We start from the raw sequence: 19,736 nt of genomic DNA, 5'->3' as shown, positions 1-19,736 counted from the left end.
TCGAGCCCAGCTCCAGACCTACTAAATCAGAATGCATCTTGTAACATCCTCCCTCCGCTCTCCTTTTGTATGCACATTAAAATTGGAGAAGCAGTGCTGTTGCTGTCATCAGGCCTAATCATATACCTGGTGCTCAGCTCTGCACGGCAGCTCTGCAAAGAGCTCAAGGAAGCTCAGGTATCGTAGGCGTCTGATGCTTTTATGTGCTACTTGTATAATACTGTGCTGGTACAATAGAATACGGATGCCGAACGAGAGAACACATTCAGTATTTTAGCTGTCGTTTATCACGTAAATCAATGTGTTTTAGCAGCAGTTTGTTCAGCACACAAAGTATTCGTAGGGAGCTATTAAATATCATGTGTCCCGCAATGCTGAGAAGAGTCGGCTTAAACAAACGAGAGCCAAAACCTCTGGGCGCTTGTTTTCCCTTTACCCTTGTGACATGAGGTGGTGATATAGGGGTCACTTATTACAAAGTCACACTGGTCAGTGATATTTCTGAGATTAGTCCCGGGACTAGTTTAACATTCAAATGTACGTAATGTTTAGAACGTAGAAACAATTCTTGATGTCTTTGTCCTAAGTGACTAATTTATATAAATGGTTTAAATTACTCAAATTTAAGCAGTATATTCATCTGATGTTATTCTAAGCTCTCAAAATTTCAGCCTTTTCTTTTGCATTTCTGCCTGCCCTCATTTAAAGTTATTTATGTGATTACCTTATGCTGTCTGCCAAGCTGCCTGTTTCCACTCGGGTCCTCTTTGTAAGCGTGGAGCCACGATCCCCGATTCAAACCACTGGACCTGGAGGTGTTTAGGAATTCAGAACTCTTCAAATTTGGAGGATAGTGTTTATCACGTAATGTTCCAGGTGGGGTCTGGGGCAGCCCCTCTTAATCAAACAGTAATAATTCTGCAGCCTGTCAAATAAACCTTCACACTAAATTGTATAAATAAAGACTAGTCTCTCTTCCAGTCAGATCAAGTTTTTGCCACAAAGTCGGCTACTAAACTTTTCCTGTTTTCATAGTTTTTGTGTGTTTTGTTTTTACAAATGGCTAAAGAAAAATGAACTTCTTTATAATAGCAAAATGAGAAGAAATTTTTAGGATGCTCTGGTTCACGTTTTACCTACAAGTGGGAAGGACTCAGCAAAAATTAATGTGAACAAATGTTTATCCAAAACTAAGATTTCTCAATATAGTTAGTACGTAACTTCCTCAGTGTTTAATAATCAATATAGTCACAGTATCACGTGAGGCCAGGCCTGACCGTCTATCTGCTGATGCCACTTCTCATTTCCTCTTTCTTTCTAAAAAGACCTAATTTTATCCAAGGTGCCAAACTTAAACTGAGCGCCTCACCCAAATGTCTTGCAGCTAGAGGGACCGGGAGACCCTGTAGGGTCCCATGAGATGTGAGTGGAGGGTTTCTGTGAAAGCTTTTGTTGTCCTGTGGCAGATCCAGCCCCCTCCCAGCTCCCCTTTCCTTCTTCTCCAGGCCTGAAATACAAATGAAACACCCAGAGATGCAGCAGGCATCTTGCAGCCGAGGTGACAAGCATGAATACAAAAACCCCAGTCTAAGGACCGTGGAAGTGAAAAACAAGAAGACTCTTGAGCTTCCATAGCAGTCTTGGGCCGCCCTAGACTTCTTGTTGCACAGGGCAAGCTTATTATTTAACCCACTGTGAGTGAATTTCTGTTATTTGTAGCTAAACACATTCCTAAGCCTTACACTATGTGACTATTTTTTTTCTTTTTATATACAATAAATTGACTGCCCACGTACACTCCCAGGCATGATAATTACAGCTCTGTAATAATGTGCGCACTCATTACCAGTTAGAAACACCTTTAATTTGTGTTGGTTTTCAAGGTTAACTTTAATCGACAAAGAATGATTACTACACAGTAGTACCTTTTGTGCCTTTCTGATCTTACCTATGTGTTTACGCGGGTAAAATCATGGCCTTTTTCTCCCAATATAAATCGCTGTAAAACAAATAACTGTAGATGTTGAGAGAGAAAGTTTAGAATGATTTTTAAAAATAATTTTTCTAAATAACTCTAGAATAATGAAACATTCTTTAATTGGCAAATTCGTATTTATTTCCTTCACTTTTTTCCTATTCTTAGGCAATATTTACAACCAAGCTTAGTTAATAATTGGTCAGTTTGGTGTTTAATTCAGGTCAAGTCAATATGTTATAATTCAATCCACTCCATTTGACTCCCTCTCAAATCTGCTTGTTTTTTCCTCAAAATGTTCTGTTCTTGCCATATTAGATTCTTTTCCTCCCTCTATCTCTTTGGCATTTGAAACCTTTAAAGTTCCTTTCAGATTGCTCCAGTGTGTATGGTTCATTGAGTGCGATTCCTCGTGTCTGTCTGTCTGCCGACCCCCTCCTTGGTCTTTCATTTCCTGTGAGCATAGCTTCAGAGGAAATCGTGACCTCTGTTTGGGTCCTATTTGATCTCAGGGTTGCAGAAGAATCTTCATGGGTTGCCTTCTTGTTGACTTAGCTGGAATTCTGCTGTAGACTGAATGTTTGTGCCTCCCCAAAAATCATATGTTGAAATCCTAATCCCCAAAGTGATAGGATTAGGAGGTGGAACTTTTGGGAGGTGATCAGATGGTGAGGGCGGAGTCTTCACGAATGGGATTAGCACCCTTGTAAAAGAGCCCCCATGGTGTGAGGTTATAGTGAGAAGACAACCGTGTATGAACCAGAGGGGGGCATCTCACTGGATACTAAATCTGCTGGACCTTGATCTGGAACCTCCCAGACTCCGGAACTGTGAGAAATAAATTTCTGTTGTTTATAAACCACTCAGTCTATGATATTCTGTTATAGCGGCCTGAACAGACTAAGACGGGTTCCATGGTGTTCACTGTCCTGTATGAATTCTTCCTCTTGTCTTTTGGTTCGAGGCTTCCTGCAGTGGAGAGAGATATAGGGAGAACTTGGGTGCCCACCTGTGTAGTGATTTGTGCTGGGAACTCCAAACTCTTGAAACTCTTTCCACTCTTGGGCTGGGGCAGGCTGCTGCTTCCCTGCCCTACTCCGGGCCTGGTGGTCAGAGAGAGTTTCTGATAAGGCAAACCTTTCTAGCTCTTTGCTACCAGGACCCTCAAATCCCATCTCTATGGGGTTAAATTCACATGCCAGTTGCCACCGTGGAATCTGCAGTGTCAACTCTCACTCACCTGCTGTGGAAGACCTTTACTTTCCTGGCACCAAGAGATTTTTCTGTCTTGTTTTAGAGCTTGGAGGTACATATTAAAATAACTTGTTAATATTTTGTTTATCAGTTACACATGACTGCAGTGAAGGGGAGTGGTTCTCATATCAGCACAGTTTGATATTTTTTTCTGGATGTCAAACCAATCCAGTCCATTTCAATTCATTTCATTTAAGGTCAACATAATAAATATTCATTAATATTGTAGTAGTTAATATTAATAATGATAGTTTATATGTAATTGAATGCTTGTTATATGGCAGGCACTGTGATAAGCACTTTATATGCATTATCTCATTTCATCCTCATGAAATCTTATATAACTCAGCAGTCCCACTCCTAGGGATATACACAGGAGAACTGAGAACATAGGTCCACATGCAAATTTGTACACAAATGTCCATAGTAGTCTTATTTATAACAGCCAAGAAAATGGAAGCAACCCAAGTGTCCATCACCTAATGAAAGATATTCATGCAATGTACATATTCGTATGTATGGATCCATAAAATGTAGTAGATCCATACAGTGGGTTATTCAGACGTAGAAAGGAATGAAGTACTGAAAGATACTGCAACATGCATGAACCTTGAAAACATTATGCTAAGTGAAAGAAGCCAGACACAATGGCCACAGATTGTATGATTCCATTTATATGAAGTAGGCAAATCCGTAGATAAAGAAAGTAGATTAGTGGTTTCCAGGGACTGTGGAGAAGGGATGAGGGGAGTGACTGTTAATGGGTACCGAGTTTCTTTTTGGGGTGATGAAAATGTTTTGGAATCAGTGGTGATAGTTGCACAAGCTTGTGAATGTATTAAAAACGTTGAATTTTATGGTATGTAAAGGGTATGTAAACTGTGTCTCAATAAAAATATACATTACCAAAAAAACCCCCTATATGGTGGGTACTATTATTACCCTTACTTTATAGATGAGGAAACTGAAACCTAGAAAGCTTCAGTACCATACTTAACACATACTTAGAAAGAATGCTGGCCATTAATGCAAAGCTAGGTGCTATGAGGACATAAATATTACCTCCAACTCTAAGATTCAATGAGTTTTAAAAATATAATACTTAAGCTTGTCCATGACTCCTTAAACCAGAGCTTGCAAGCTAGCAGTGCACAGGTTGGATTCCATCCTCAAATACGTTTTGTCTGTTTAACTCAGTGTTAGCTCACTCAATCTTTTAAAAAAAATTAAATTTCTTGTCAATATTTCAACCTCAGACTACTTTGCTGGAAACATGGACTTCTAATAGCTTTTGAAAATCAAAAGGCCTTGAACACTGGGCCTGTGGTCTTACGTGGCAACCATTTACTGGAGAGGCGGAGGAACTCACATGAGACTTGGATGCTCTTTCCACCTTGGAACAGTCTCTCCACTCTCTTTTTGACTCCCAATGCCAAAGCCTTCCTTTGTCATTTGTCATCACGTTTGTGGTTGTCTCTTTCTTATAGTAGTCTTGAGAAGAAAGTGAACTATTTCTTGCAACTCTGTCTTTATCAATAGTGAGAAACCAAAGGTACATGAAGACAATAGTATGTTTAACAAGAATGAGAGAATAATGATTAGTAGAAATAAAGAATATCTCACGCACTTCATATTCAGACAAAATGAATCTCTTTTGAAAGAATACAACAGAACTGGCTTCACAGATGATTAAATTGGGACTCCGAAGGCTTCTAACTTGCCCAAGGCCCCATAGTTACTCTGACACTAGAACCCATCTTGCCCACAGCAGAAAACTCAAGGGTCTACAGGAGCCAGGTTGATCATCAAAATGAGTTAACTGACCCAGTTGTATTCTTTCAAAAGAGATTCATTTTATCTGAATATGAAGTGCATAAGATATTCTTTATTTCCACTAATCATTATTCTCTCTTAGCAGAGAGAGGCTAAGCTTAGCAGAGCAAGCTAACCTATTGCGAGGGTGTCTTCATCAATCCAGCACCCCAGAAGAGCAGACAGTGAGTGCAGAGAGAGAACACCCCTGGGATCACACAGGTGAAAGAAAGTACCCTTCCCCCTGTCCAGTGCTCCAGCTCAGACAGGTGGCTAGAGTGCCTGTGCATGCATTAGGAAAAGCAGCTGTGAGTGAGTGAGCTGGGGCTGTGGTGGGCTCAGAATACACAACTCTCCCTCATCCAGTGGTGGCAGGTGGAAGCTGCAACCAGATACTATCACTAGGTGGAGGCACAAACCCACACCATCAAACAGGATAAAAATATATATATTAATACTCCAGACCAGAAGGAAAATGACAAGCACTCAGAAATCAATCCTGAAGGCACAGAAATTTATAATCTAAATGACAGAGAATTCAAAATAGCTATCATAAAAAAACTCAACGAGTTACAAGAAAATCCAGATAGTTCGATGAAATCAAGAACTTCTTCACAAAAGAGATTTAAACTATAAAGAAAAGCCAATCAGAAATGATGGAGATGAAAAAAACAATGGATGAGATAAAGAAAAATATGAACTTCCTGGATAACAGAGCTGATATTATGGAGGAGAGAATCAGCAGTCTGGAGGACAGAAATATAGAAATGTTTCAGTTGGAGGAGGAGAGAGAACTAAGACTAAAAAGAAAGGAAGAAATTCTCCGAGAAATGTTTGCCTCAATTAGGAAATACAGCATGAGGATTATAGGTATTCAAGGGGGAGACAAGAAGGACAATGGAGTAGAAAGCTTGTTCAAAGACATAATAGCTGAGAACTTCCCAAACCTGGGGAAGGAATGAGAAATACAAGTGAAAGAAGCTAACATATTTCCTAAAAATATCAATGTAAAAAGGCCTTCTCCAAGGTAGATAGTAGTAAAGCTGGCAAAAGTCAATGACAAAGAAAAAATACTAAGGGCAGCAAGGCAGAAGAAAATAACTTACAAAGGAACCCCTATCAGGCTTTCAGTGGATTTCTCAGCAAAAACCTTGCAGGCTAGGAGAGAGTGGAATGATATATTCAAAATTCTGAAAGACAAGAACTTTCAGCCAAGAATACTCTATCCACTGAAAATATCCTTCAGATATGATGGAGAAATAAAAACTTACCCAGATTAACAAAACCTAAGGGAATTCATTGCCACAAGACCACCCCCCTACACACACACACACACACACACAAGAAATGCTCAAGAAGGCCCTTATACCTGGAAAAAAAATGGTTTATGAAGCCTTGAGCAAGGAGATAAAAGGGTAGACAAAATCAGAAAATTACGGCTCCCTATCAGAACAGGTTAGCAAACACTTAATTGTAACATTAAAGATAAAGGGAAGGGAAACATCAAAAATAAATATAATCTCATCCTTTTAACCACAAACTCACAATACAAGGTGAATAAGTTGTGACAATAATAACTTAGAAGGGGAAGAGGAAAAGGATGGGATCAGATTAGTCTAAGGAAACAAGAGGCTATCAGAAAATAGACTATCTCATCTATGAGATTTTTTATACAAACCTCATAGTAACCAGTATACAAATAATCAGAACAGAGACAAAAATGATAAATAAAGAGCAAACTAAGAAAACCATCATAGAGAACCATCAAACTGAATTGGTAGTCTGAAATACACAGGACGAGAAACAAGGGAAATGCATAACAACTGGAAAACGAGCAATAAAATGGCAGCATTAAGCCCTCATATATCAATAATCATTCTAAATCTAAATGGGTTGAATTCTCCAATCAAAAGACACAGAGTGGCAGGATGGATTAAAAAACAAATCCCAACAATATGCTGCCTCCAGGAAACACACCTCAGCTCAAAAGACAAACACAGGCTCAGAGTGAAGGGATGGAAAGATGATACCTTAAGCTAATAGCAAATAAAAGAAAGTGGGTGTTGCCATACTTATATCAGACAAAGTAGACTTCAAGATAAGACAGGTAATGAGAGACAATGAGGGATAGTATAAAACGATAAAAGAGACACTCCACCAAGAAGACGTAATACTTAGAAATATATATGCACCCAACACAGGAGCACCAATGTACATAAAGCAACTATTAACAAACCTAAAAGGAGATAATAACAACAACACAATAATAGTAGGGGACCTTAACAACCCACTTAAATCAATGGATAGATCATCCAGATGGAAGATCAACAAGGAAATAGTGGATTTAAACAAAAAACTAGACTAGATGGACTTATTAGATATGTATAGAACACTCCATCCAAAAACAACAGAATACACATTCTTCTCAAGTGCACATGGAGCATTCTCAAGGATAGACCATGTGCTGGGAACAAGAAAAGCCTCAATAAATTTAAGAGGATTGAAAGCATATCAAGTATCTTTTCTGACCATAATGCTATGAAACTAAAAATCAACTATGAGAAAAAAGCTGGGAAAGTGACAAACATGTGGAGACCAAACAGCATGCTACTGAACAACCAATGGATCATTGAAGAAACTAAAGGAGAAATAAAAAAAATATCTGGAGACAAATGAGAATGAAAACACACCGTATCAACTCATGTGGGATGCAGTCAAAGCGATCCTAAAAGGGAAATTCATAGCAATACAGGCCCACCTTAACAAACAATAAAAGTCTCAAATAAACAATCCTAAACTACACCTAACAGAATTAGAAAGAGAAGAACAAACAAATCCTGAAGTGAGCAGAAGGAAGGAAATAATAAAAATTAGAGGAGAAATAAATAAAATTGAAACAAGAAAAAAACCCAGTAGAAGTGGTCAATGAAATTAAGAGCTGGTTCTTTGAGAAGATAAACAAAACTGACAAACCCTTAGCCAGACTCACTAAGGAAAAAAGAAAGAAGGCTCAAATAAGTAAAATTAGAAATGAAACAGGATAAATTACAGTGGATATCACAGAAATGCAAAGGATTAAAAGAGAATACTATGAAAAACTATATGCTGACAAATTGGACAATCTAGAAGCAATGGATAAATTCTTAGACTCATACAACCTCCCAAAACTGAACCAAGAAGAATAGAGACTCTGAATAGATCAATCACAAGTAAAGAGATTGAAACAGTAATTAAAATCTTCCCAAAAAATAAAAGTCCAGGATCAGAGGGCTTCTCTGGAGAATTCTACCAAACATTCAAAGAAGACTGAATACCAGTCCTTCTCAAACTATTCCAAAACACTGAGGAAGATGGAACACTTCCTAACACATTCCATGAGGCCAACATCTCCCTCATGCCAAAGCCAGACAAGGACACTCAAAGAAGGAAAACTGCAGGCCAATAGCTCTGATGAACATAGATGCAAAAATCCTCAACAAATTATTGGCAAACCAAATACAGCAATACATTAAAAAGATCATACACCATGATCAAGTGGGATTTATACCAGGGACACAGGGATGGTTCAACATCTGCAAATCAATAAATGTGATACATCACATTAACAAAATGAGGAGTGAAAATCACAAGATCATTTCATGTGAAAGCATTTTAAGAGAAAGCATTTGACAGGATCCAACATCCATTTAAGACAAAAACTCTCAATAAGATGAGTATAGAAGGAAAGTACCTCAACATAATAAAGGCCATATATGTCAAACCCACAGCCAACATCATACTCAACAGGGAGAAACTGAAGGCCATCCCTCTGAGAACAGGAACAAGACTAGGATGCCCACTACCACCCCTCTTCTTCACCATAGTACTGGAGATCTTGGCTGGAGCAATTAGGCAAGAAAAAGAGATAAAAGGGGCCTAAACAGGCAGTGAAGAAGTGAAACTCTCTCTGTTTGCAGGTGACATGATTTTATATCTAGAAAACCCTAAAGAATCCATGGGAAAACGATTTAATCAACAACTACAGCAAATTTGCAGGATACAAAATCAACTTACAAAAATCAATTGCATTTCTATAATAATGAGCTAACAGAAAGAGAACTCAAGAATACAATCCCATTTACAATAGTGACAAAAAGAATAAATTATCTAGGAATAAATTTAACCAAGGAGGTAAAAGACCTATACAATGAAAATTATAAGACGTTACTGAAAGGAATTGATGATGACATAAAGAAATGGAACGATACTCCATGCACATGGATTGGAAGAATAAACATAGTTAGAATGTCCATCCTATGTAAAGCAATCTACAGATTCAATGCAATCCCAATCAGCATCCCAACGACGTTCTTCACAGAAAAAGAACAGAGAATCCTAAAATTCATATAGGGCAACAAAAGACCCTGAGTAGCTAAAGCAGTCCTGAATAAAAAGAACAAAACTGGAAGCATCACAATTCCTGGCTTCAAAATATACCACAAAGCTGTAGTGATCAAAACAGCATGGTACTGGTACAAAAAACAGACCCACAGATCAATGGAACAGAATTGAAAGCCCAGAAATAAAATCACATATCTACAGACAACTAATCTTTGACAAAGGAGCTAAGAACATACAATGGAGAAAGGAAAAGTCTCTTCAATAAATGGTATTGGGAAAACTGGACAGCCACATGCAAAAGAATGAAAGTAGACCATTATCTTTCACCATATGCAAAAATAGACTCAAAATGGATCAAAGACTTGAAGGTAAGATGTGAAACCATAAACCTCCTAGAAGAAAATATAGTAAATACGTTCTTTGACATTAGTCTTGGAGGGATCTTTTTGAATACCATGTCTACTCTGACAAGGGATACAAAAGAAAAAGTAAACAAGTGGAATTTCATCAGACTAAAGAGCTTCTGCAAGGCAAAGGAAACCAGGAACAAAATGAAAAGACAACATGCCAAATGGGAGAAAATATTTGCAAATCATATATCTGACAAAGGGTTAATTTCCAAAATATATAAAGAACTCACACAAGTGAACAACAACAAAAAACAAACAACCTGATCAAAAAATGAGCAGTGGATATAAACAGACATTTTTCCAAAGAAAATATACAGATAGCCAATAGGCACATGAAAAGATGTTCAACATCACCTATCATCACGGAAATGCAAATCAAAACTACACTAAGATATCACCTACACCTGTTAGAATGGCTATAATCACCAAGAAAAAAAATAACAAATGCTGGAGAGGGTATGAAGAAAAGGGAGCTCTCATATACTGCTAGTGGGAATGCAAACTCATAGTGGTGCAGCCACTATGGAAAACAGTATGGAGATTTCTCAAAAATTAAAAATAGAAATAACATAGGACCCAGCTGTCTCACTATTGAGCACTTACCCAAAGAACTTGAAATCAACAATTCAAAGAGATTTATGCACCTCTATGTTCACTGCAGCATTATTCACAATAACCAGGATCTGGGAGTAACCCAAGTGCCCATAGACTGATGAATGGATAAAGAAAATGTGGTATATGTATACAACGAAATGCTACTCAGCCATAAAAAAAGACAAGATTGTCCCATTAGCAACAACATGGATGTACCTTTAGGGTATTATGTTAATCGAAATAACCCAGACAGAGAAAGACAAACACTGTGTGATTTCACTCATATGTGGGAGATAAACAAATACATGGACAAAGAGAATAGTTTAGTGATTACCAGAGGGGAAGGGAGTTGGGGGGTGGGCACAAGGGGTGAAGGGGCACATTTATATGGTGACTGACAAATGATAATGTACATCTGAAATTTCACAATGTTATGAACTATTATGACGTCAATAAAACACACACACACAAAACAGTTTGGTACTGAAACTGCTGGAAGAGAGAAACTATGGCTCAATGATAGGAGACAGACTCTAGAAACAGACCCTAACACAAATAGAATTTAGGATATGATAAAAATGACATTTCAAATCAAGAGGGAAAAGGCAGTTATTTAATAAATGACCTGAATGGTCATCTGGAAAAAGATAAAGTTATATCCATACCTTACATCTTATATGCAAATATATTCCAAATGAATTAGACATTTAAGCCCAGAGGAAAAACAAACTATTAGAACACCAGAAGATTCCATGGGAAAACCTTCTTTCATAATCTTTGAGTGGAAAGATCAGAAGCCATACTATAAAATTCAACTCCATAAAAAATCTTTATGACAAGTGCTGCCATAAGAAAGACAAAAGATAAGTGATAAACTAGGGGAAAATGTTTGCAAGACATTTCACAGTTAAAAGCTAAATTTACTGCTACATAAGAAGCTTCTTCAAAGTAATAACAATCAAATAGGAAAATGAACAGGAGATATAAAGAGACAATGCACGGAAAAGGAAATAGGGATGGCTCTTAGACCCATGAAAATATACTCAACCTCAATAAGAGAAATGAAAATTAGATCAATGTAGAGAGACCATTTTCCTTATCAGATTGGCACAGATTCAAAAGGTTAATAACATCCTGTGTTGGCAAGGGTGTAAGAAAACAGGCCCTTGGAGTTTAAATTGGAATTTTAATGAGAACAACTTCTATGTCATTGGAGTAATTTTGTAAATCTATAAAAATGCAAATGTCTATGTCTTTTGACCCAGAAATTCCAGGTTTAAGAATTTTTTCCCATAGATTTGCTTCCATGTGTGTGGAATAACATATCTAAAAGATTTATCATAGCAAGAAAAGGGAAATAATCTAAATGTTTATCAATAGGGACTGGTTCAATAATGGGATACTCTGCAGCAGAGTAAAAATAGGGAAAGTCTTGAAAAGGGAGCAATATTGATGGCATTGGTGGGTGTGTGTAAAATGCAGGGTATAGAACACTGTGTATATAGTTTTCTATAGAACTTGTGTGAGGGGGGAAACTATGTCTACACATATGCATTTGCCTATAAACGAGTAAGGTTTTCTGTAGAGATGCTCAAGAAGCTGATATCATTGGTTGCCTTTAGGTAGAGGAGCTGAGTGGCTGGAGGTCAGAGCAGGGAGAGAAACATCAATTCTGTACCTTTTGAATGTACCGCATTTTAAAAAGATTAAATAAAATTAAAAGTTTGTATCTTACAGATTCAAATTATATGAATTTCAAAAACAGAGAAAACAAGTTGTGGTGATAGAGGTCAGAAGAGTATGACTTCCACAGGGAGATACTGGGAAGCGGCGGGAGGCAGCCTTCTTGGAGGAGGACAGCAGACATGGCCTCTATCTTCAACTGGATGGTAAATGCGTATGGAAAATTCATCGACTCCATGTTTAATATTTGTGCACTTTACACTATGTATATTATACCTCAATACTACATTTTAGAAAGTATGAAACTTGAGTAATGAGAAAGGAAATTGCTATACACACTTAAATAATAATATTCTATGGACTCCTTCTTCACTAGAGTCTTAAAGTTACAACTGTTTTCCCTCATTTGATTTTAAGTTTTTTAAAAAGACTTTTCATGTGGGAATATGTATATATCACATGAGTATCAATGCAGAGGGAAGTTGTGGCCAATGTGTACTGGCCTTTCTTATTTCTTATTAAAAATAACCCTTCATTGGGGCTGGCCAGGTGGTGTAGTGGTTAAGTTTGCACACTCCGCTTCTGCAGCCCGGGGTTTGCAGGTTCAGATCCCGGGTGCAGACCTACACAGAGCTCATCAAGCTATGTTGTGGTGGCATCCCACATACAAAATAAAGGAAGATTGGCAATACATGTCAGCTCAGGGCTGATCTTCGTCACCAAAAAAGGTGAAATAAAATAGCCCCTCATTGACCCCAGCTCAGTGTCCAGTTATCATTCCATTTTTCTACCATCGCGCTGTGTGTGTGTGCGTGTGTACCTAGACTCATGACGAAGTGTGTACCCAGGGATGACTAGACCAAGTCACATGCTTTTAAGAATTTGATACTGAACTTTGCTTCCACAGTGAATGAATTTCTCAACATTAGCTCAGTGCAGTTTTGAGTAGCGCACAATGAGTCAGCAAGAGTGAAAACGTGAGAGTGAACCAATGACAAATTCCTTTTGAAGGGGAACTTGGAGCTTTCCCAGATCACTGCACGCTTCCACCACGCCCTCTCTGTCTTTGCTCTTGGAGTAACAAACACATCTTCCTGCATTGAATATGTTTTCCTAGCAACAGTGGTGAGGTGTGACAAGGCAACGTTGGGAGCAACCTTTGGGTCATAATGGAATAGTGTCAGGTGCCAGTGACACGAAGTCTGACGGTGCTGAGTCATTGTGATTCAGTGATTCCTTAATGAAAAGGATACATGGAGATATTTCTTGTTTTTTTTTTTTGAAGATTATCCCTGAGCTAACATCTGCCACCAATCCTCCTCTGTTTGCTGAGGAAGATTGGCCCTGAGGTAACATCCGTGCCCATCTTCCTCTGTTTTTTTAATATGTGGGACACCTGCCACAGCATGGCTTGATCAGCAGTGCGTAGGCCCAGGATCCCATGAACCCCAGACACGCGAACTTAACCGCTACACCACCGGGCAGCCCCTGGAGACATTTCACTTTCTTTCTTTTGCTGAAGTAAGCCTGGAGGTACTGTCACATGATCACCTTTCATTCACTGACGCTCACCTTTCAGGTGCTTCTCCCTCTTATATAATAAAACAGCAAAGCACACGGCCAGCACGGCCCTGAGGGAAACCAAGTCTGCCTGGCTGCTTCGAAGACTCTCAACTGGATTTGCCTGGAAACCTTAGGGGGGGTGATGTGGAGGAGTTGGGATTGATCTCAGGCATCAGAACACTGAGATTTGGATTAATGAGCAAAGGAGTGTGTTTGTGTGTGTCTGCGGGTGTCTGTGTCGTGTGTTTCTTAACCTCACTGCTGGGTGGTTAAGAAACTCAGAGTCAAACACCGTAGAAGCATTTCAAGTCACGCTAGAGAGGAAATTACAAGAGAACCTTTAGGAGCAGACAACCTTTTGGAACACCATTAGGATAGCTCCACCATAGGAAAGGTGAAGACCCTTTGGGTAATAACAGCAAGGTCCACCCGGCAAGATTGGTTATTTGTGGTAGAAGTGGTGGTGACAGTGGGGATGGAAGAGTCAACTGAGAGCATCCTGCTAGGTCAGGGATGGTGTTAGAATCGTCCTGCAGTGGGACAATGCAGAGAAAGCCAAAGAGCCCCATGTGTGACCCAGCATCCTCTCAGGATGATGGAAGGGCTGGAAGGCTGGGGGCTCCTGGGGGTCTTCTCAGTGGAATCCCATGCCTCAGTAAAACGGATTTTCACTACCCTTGTGTTTGTGACCCTTGTCCTTGGTAGCTGCCGTCACCCTGGACTGTAGTTAATGCCTGTTCCATTGGACTGGGCACTCCTTGACTGAGGGAGCCGTATTGAGTTCATCTCTGTACCCCCAGTGTTTAGCAATGTTTTTGTTGAATTTGAAAATTAATCCATCTATCCTCTACTGTTTACTAAAACTCTGAGATGTGATGAAAAATATTAGTGTCTCTGCCTGCGTTTTGGATCTCTCGATGGGGCTCTTGCTCACACGTCTACACTCATATGCTCATACACAGAGTAAGCAGCACATAGTGTTAACGATGCTGGCCACAATTGCTACTATTTCTAAGTTTGCCTTAAATCTTTGTATATTAAAATTTAACTGACTTTGCTATTTTTTTCTGATCACATTCCCCTGGTTCCTCCCTTTGAATTGTAAGCATATACAGTGTGGCCTTTTGCACAAGAGTTTGAAGTTTTGTTTCTATGACCCTCTCCATTTTCTGCACAAATGGTCGTGTTTCTCACGTTTCCTGTTTCTTCTGAACATTTCCTGATGGTGGAAGTAATGGAAGCAGTCTTCGGCAGCTGATTTTGTATCTATAGCTCTGCTTAGACACAATCTCACACAGGGAATTCACAACCCGTCTGTAGTGTTCTCTCCTTACTTAAAAAAAACCCGTCCCTTGACCTCACTACAGCATCCAACCACCATCTCATTTTCCACAATTGTCTGTGACCAAGTGCACAGAGTGGGGGAATCTGCAGCTCCACCCTCACTTCCTCCCCACCCGCTTTCACTTAACTTGCTGCCACCTGACTTCAGCCTCACCACTTACCAGAACACATCTCTTTCTCTAAAAGCCTGGTGTTTTTCTTCCGACCTTGACCCAGTGGGCTGTTTTCACAGTCCTCTTTCATGCTTACTTAGTTCGTTTAACATTGTTAAAAACAAAACTCCCCACACCAGGAGTGCTCCCTCCTCTGCTTCTCCCTGGCGTCCATGACCCTGAGATTGTTTGCATTTTTTAACTCATCTGGTGAGCTGGTTAACGCTGATGTTTCAGTGCCACACTTACTGTTAGCCTCCTTCTGCCATCCGAGACAAGCCCATGACGCTCCGCCTCCTGTAGGTCCCCATGTATGTGGTCCCCTTCCAGCTCTGCATCTCTACCCAGTCAGGACACTCTCACTCCATGTAGCTCCTTGGTTTTTAAACTCATTTTAAAACTTACACCTTCAAAGAAAACCTTATCTTCTTAAACTTTCCCTGCTTTAATAGCTCCCTAGGGTTTGTGTGAACAGTATTTTTTCTTTGTATAACACTAATTTATCAACGCATGCATACTTCTTTGTAAATATTTTTAAGCTTTTGTTTTCTCATGAATGCGCATTGCTCCTTGAAACCTTTTCTTCTATTTGTTTTTTTTCCAAAATGCTTACTATGGTCTCCCATGCGCAGTGTTGGTTAAAGTGGATAACATTAAAAATGGAATATATAATCCTGCCAGCTGAGTAAATATTGAATTTACTTGATATGACTCTGTGACAATTTGCCAGACACTGCCATTTCCTGCTTTTAGGGAACTGTTGTCTGTTGCTAACTTGTTGTTTCTCGGGGTCTTCTTTTCCTACTAGGCTCAGATGTAGAGTATGGGCCTTATGAAGTAGACCAGGACATTGTTTTTATGGATTTTGTTACCTATATCACAAGCCAACTTATCATAAAGACCAGGTACTCAGTCGCCAGGCTGAATGCTTGTAAAAGAGGTGATGAGGTTTGTTTGGGAGAGAAGGAACCCATAGAAGCTTCTAGTGCCAGCTTACTGGGGTTGAAGTTTAGGTTTTGCCATAGTCTAACTGTCTGATTTTGGCCAAGTCAATTAACTTCTCTGTGCCTCAGTTTCCTCTGCTGTAAAATGGGGGTGAAGATAATTGTTTTGATCTCCTAGGGTTGTTATGAGGATTAAATGAATAGATATATGTGACAGAGTAAGCACTATCTGAGTGCTAGCTACCACGGCCACAACTACTACTGTTTCTAAGTTCGCCTTGAATCTTTGCATGCGTATGTGGATTCAGGTACTGCACGTAAAGATTCATGGCAGTGAGTTGTTAGGTTTATTCATCCTTAAGGTTAGACTAGCACACACCACTTTTTATCTGCTAAGACAAAGTCAACTCCAGAAGAGTTGAGAAGAGTGAAAACTAGTGTCTGTTCTAACAACTGCTCTATACTCTTCACAACTAGTGCTGTCAAGACAAAGGAGGGCTGAGGAATCTTCCAGATTTGAGGAGGCTAAAGAGGCAGGCAGTTCGTGATCCTGGTTGGCTCCTGGATTGAGATAAAGGACGTTATGGGGAACATTGGAAGAATTTGAATACAGACTGAGTGATAGATAATGATTATTGTCTCAGTGTTATATTTATAATTTTGGTAACCGTAATGTGATTATGTAAGAGGAGATTCTTGTTCTTGTAATGTGTCTGTCTATGTGTGTGTGTGTCTATGTGTATGTATGTACACATAGACATGTGTACACATGCAAAGAGAGAGAAAAGAGTCTGATGAAGAAGGAGAGATTGGGAAAATAAATGTGGCAAAATGTTAATATTTGATGAATCTGGGTTATACAGGCTTTTTTCTCCTATTTTTGCAGCCTTACTATACGTTTGAAATTGTTTCAGACTAAAAAGTGGAAAAAAAAATAGCCCTATGATTTGGAGACCCAGTTTTCTGATTTGAAAGATGGATGAGTTTTAATTTATGATCTTTAGGAATGATGATAAAATTTTCTGAGCTGAAAATTGGGACATTTTGTATGAGGAATCTCTTTAAATGTTTTAAATATAAAAATCCTTCTAAGATGACAAGGGAAGGCACATTAATGAATATACTTCTGTTGAAAAGAATAAAAATATATGAGACAAATAAAAATGTAATACTTTTGGGGCCGGCCCCATTGCCTGGTAGTTAAGTTCAGCACACTCCACTTTGGCAGCAGGAGTTCGGTCCGTGGGCACGGATCTACACCGCTTGCTGGCAGCCATGCTGTGGTGGTGACCCACATACAAAACAGAGGAAGATTGGCACAGATGTTGGCTCAGGGCAAATCTTCCTCAAGCAAAAAGAGGAAGATTGGCAAGGGATGTTAGCTCAGGGTGAATCTTCCTCAGCAAAAAAAAAGTAACACTTTTAGTATTAAGTATTATTGATATTAACCATTAATAACTACTTTCATTAGTTAATAGAACAGTTGAATTGTCACTTAGCTATTTTAAAGTCAGCGGTCTATTGATCCTCTTGCGTTGTTAAAAGAAGTCAGCTTGTTCATCAACTAATTTTTTTCCCAAAAGATCTTTGCAAACACCAGAATAATAGAATTGAGTTATCATTGTTGAAACTTCCAATTCATTGAAGTTATTAATATAAAAATATAAAAATTCTTTAAAAAATGTCAGTTATTAATATAAAAAATTATTAATATAAAAAATACTCTAAAGTGAGAGGACAAGTCATATATTTTCTTTAGGTCTGAAATATTCACAGTCACAGAATAGAAATCCATAAGTAAATTTCATCGTCTCTGATACATAGTTTCTTTTACTGAGTCATATGCAGGTGTTAAGTTCTCTTTAAGATGCGCTTTTCTAATACAAAGTTAACTTTAGGACCATATTCCCAAACAGCAGGGAAGGTTAAACCATGACAGGATGGCTTCCCGTTTAAAGTGGAATATGCTCCAATACCGCGTCTTCTAATCTTGTACACCCAGTGTCCCACCCCGACACTGAAAAGTGACTTGCATAACCCTGACACTGGAAAAGAAGCTTGAGGGGCAGCCAGAATCTGAGAGGAAGTGGCATGAAGTGAAAATCTTATGGAGCCTGACTGAGGATCCCTGTCAGGAGTGATCAAAGCTTTGCTCCCGACACGGAGGATCTTGCTGGAGGCTGACAGGCTTGTGCTCGCTCTCTGGTTAAGAACTCAGGACAGTGGGCAGTCAGAAGACTGGGTGGCCATTCCTCCGCTGTGAAGGCTAAAAATAACAAGATAAACAATATAAGGGGAAAAAAAAAGAAGAGAGAAGAAGGAAGGGAAGAAAAAAATAAGACAAAGGTAGTATACTAGTTATTCAAACCAAAAATAATTTGTCAGGAAAAGAAAGATCATTTTATAGTGACAAAAGATGTAATCCACAATGAAGGTGTAAAATTCATGAGCCTTTATAGTGATATAGCCTTAAAAAAGAAAGAAAGAAATTTCTGTAAAATCAAGGAGAGAAATGACAGAAATCTAATTGTTGTAAGAAGCATTAACATATCTTTCTCAAGATTCGGTAGAAACTGAAAAAGAAAGTAAGATTGAATGAGTAGATAGTTACTGACCTTTGCATCTTACAAGCAGATGCTCCTCCTTTCATGCATCCACAGACCGTCTGCAGCAGTTGGTCATATACTGGGACACATAGGGAATTTTACAGAATAATAAAAATGAGAAATCTTTATGATTATAGCTAGCAAACACTAAGAAAAGTTTAAACAAACAAAACCTTTAATCCATGAATTCTCTAACAATTTCCAAAATAAGGTCTAAAATATTTATGTTTTTGAAGCTTCAAAGTTCATTTATAATCTATAGGAGGATATTCATTGCAACTCCGTTTGTAAGAACAAAATGCTGGAAATAACCCAAATATTTGTCAATAGGGGCCTTGGACATCCGTCAATGGGGAACCGTGCAGCTGTGATGAGAAATGTGTCTATTGCTGCTTTCTCTGTAGACTCCACAGGATGCATTGTTACCTGAAAAAAACAAGATGGAGGAAAGTATATAATATGCTACCATTTATCCACAAGAGGTGGCAGGGATATGAATATGTATTTGCTTATATTTAAAATCACGACAACAAAGCAAGAGCATAATAAAAAAACGGAAAAAATTTTAAAAATTGGTCACCTATATTGGGAACAGGGTGGAGGAAACATTGATAAAACTACACTTTTTGACTACACAGAGAGGAATTATTTCAAGTGACTTTAAAAAACAGTAATTTAACATATAAGCTTAGTGGGATATACCCTAAGAATAAAAAGAACTGCAAACATGCCTTAAGCTACCTTCAGTTATCATGCTGCTTGTAATAATATTAGCACCACTGTTCTGAAACTATGGTATGTAGTATAGTATATGGCCAATATGTAATTATGCTTATATTTTTAAGAACCTAGATGTTAGTATGAGAAAAAGACATAAAATCAAAGAAATACAAATCCTATAATCCTAAACTTAAATAGAAAACATCAGTATGAGCTCATGATATATTTCTCATAAGAACAAAACAAAACAAAATGAAAAACCTTGTTTCCTTTCCCAGCTCTGCCCACCAGTGAGGGCT

Source organism: Equus quagga, chromosome 15 (assembly GCF_021613505.1).
Source record: "Equus quagga isolate Etosha38 chromosome 15, UCLA_HA_Equagga_1.0, whole genome shotgun sequence".
Taxonomy (NCBI): Eukaryota; Metazoa; Chordata; class Mammalia; order Perissodactyla; family Equidae; genus Equus; species Equus quagga.
The sequence above is the reverse complement of the archived record's forward strand: the minus strand, read 5'-3'. Positions refer to the sequence as shown.